The sequence below is a fragment of the Phaethon lepturus genome, unplaced genomic scaffold, assembly GCF_000687285.1.
Source record: "Phaethon lepturus isolate BGI_N335 unplaced genomic scaffold, ASM68728v1 scaffold965, whole genome shotgun sequence".
Classification (NCBI taxonomy): Eukaryota; Metazoa; Chordata; class Aves; order Phaethontiformes; family Phaethontidae; genus Phaethon; species Phaethon lepturus.
In genome coordinates, this window is record NW_010539621.1 from 24,815 (window position 1) to 27,150 (window position 2,336).

Genomic DNA, 2,336 nt, shown 5'->3' on the forward strand with positions numbered 1-2,336 from the left:
CTGGTAAAATTTCCGTCGCCCTAAGGCCACTGGTAGGGACAGCCGGCAGGGAAAGCCTCCGGCAGCGTGCGGAGGAGGACGGAGGCAGGGACGGGCACTGCCCTCCACCCGGAGGCAGCCAGCAGACACCTTCAGACCGAGGCTTGGTTCATGCTGTCCTCCTTTCCAGGGGGGATGTTACGGCATTTAACATACAACCCCTGAAGGGTTGCGCCATCCACCTGCGGGGAAGACATGTCAACAGGGATTTTAGGTGCCCCGGGACAAAGCGGTGCCCTGCTGGGCTGGGCGGCGGGAGAGCTGCCAGCGGTTCCCTGCGGCAGCACAGTCCGCTCTGCCTGCTCCGGCTGGCCCACGGGCACTGCCCGGGCTGGGTGTTTTTACAGCTGTTTGCTTTCTCGTGGGGTTTATTTGCGCTCATATTTTCCTTACATGATTTCTCAATTGTTGCCCTTCCTGAAAATACTTTCTGCAGAGGTTTACACCCTTGGCTTGATGGAACGTTTTCTGTTCCTACGCAACCTGTCCTCCCCGTGAGGGCTACCAGGCTGGCACAGAGGTGCTGGCCCCGTGGGCGGACCCACCACGGATTTGTCCCCTCGGGTCCCACTGTGCAGCCAAACTGGTGGCCAGGCATCCTCCTGAAAGGTGTTTTCTTGCAGAAACGGCGCGTTGTCTGAATGCGTAACTGCACCTTTGAGCCTTCGATGTGCGATAGGTAACTGTGCCCAGGCTTGGACCCGGCAGATCATCCAGCTCTGGGTGGATCTGATGCTGCTCTTCAGGAAGGCAGGCTGAAGTCAGTGCCCTCTTCTTCTGAGGCTTTGGACACTTGAGAAGCATCAGACTTACAGGGCAAGCCAGCAGCAGCTCTGTTGGCCACGCAAAGGCAAGCGACACGCGTGCAAACTGGGGGTCACATTATGAGGGCTTTTCCTAGGATTCAAGAAAGCTTCATAAATGAACGGTAGAGAAAAATGGCTGTAATTTTTCAGAGCTCATTGTATATAAAGATGGCATTTAGAAGCGCTGTTTCCACAGTATACAGAGAACTGGGATATGCTGTGAGAGTAATCCCTTGTAGCTGAAAATTACCATTACATTTCAATTGCATACAGACATCTTACATTATTAATGGGATTCCTGCCTGAGGGTAAATATTGTAGATTCACATTCTGTGATTTTTAAAAGCTTTTTGATTGCTCACAACTAGGGCTGTTAAATACAGTTATTTGCTTTATACATCGTAAACGGATCAATATCAACTGAAGAAATATCAGGGGGATAGAAAGTGAGAGTAAAGGAGTAGGAGTAAAGCTACCACCAGTATCCCTCGGGCCTTAAGGGATTTCTAAATCTGACCGAGGTTTTTGTCCCTTACCTGTAACCTTGTCACAGACCAGCCCCTGAATCCTGGATAAAATTTGTGCAGTTGCACTCAGCAGATATGCTTTAAGCAAAAACCAAGCTGTCACCTTTAATTGAACCTTTTCCAGCTGCTTAACTTGTCTGGGAAAAGGAACGGTAAAGCCAGTCTCTTTTTCCGATGGGAAGCAGGTTGTCAAAGGCTACTTTAATGAGAGCCCTGTTTCTCTTTTCTCCTGAAAAGCAAGACTTTGTGGGCTAAAGTGTCCATGACAGAGTAGCAGGCGTTACACACGAGCAATGCAACTTCCCGCAGAGCGGTTTGGGAGCCGGCCCCAGACCTGCACAGACCATTGCCCTCACGGCTGCAGGTATCCATCCCATGGGCTGTTTTCCGGAGTACCGAAAGTCTGTAGCCTACGGGCCGGGGAGGAGACAACTACTCACACACAGCCCTTCTAGCAGCCGGCTCCCAGAGCCAGCCGGGATGGGTCCTGGGGGGTTCCATGAGCTCTTGGTCACCCAGAGAACTCGTCTTTGTGCTTCCCTCTCCATTTGGGAAGCTGTATTTCGCTCCTGGATCCGAATGGCTTCATTTGAACAGACACAACACTACCCATGTCGCATGGGGCTTCAGTCTGCCTCTCTGTCTTCGTGCTACACCTTGATCAGGCACCTGTGCCCAGTGCTGTTGTTCTTTCTACGCTTCTCCTCTCACCAGCTTCATAAAGCCGTCTGTCACACAGGAGAAGTCAGGCTGAGGTGGAAGAAGCTGCTTCGCCTTCTCCTTTCCGGGTTCCCATTTGTGCTGTTCCTCCTTTTGCAGCTGTCTTGGGGTAAGGTTTCAGAAGACCATGTGAGCCAACATATCGGGTCGCTGCTGCCACAAGGGGACGGTTCCTGTCCCAACTCCCGGCCAAAGTTCCCACCGCCACCTCTACTAGGTGTGCCACGCACCGGGCTCCTCTCTG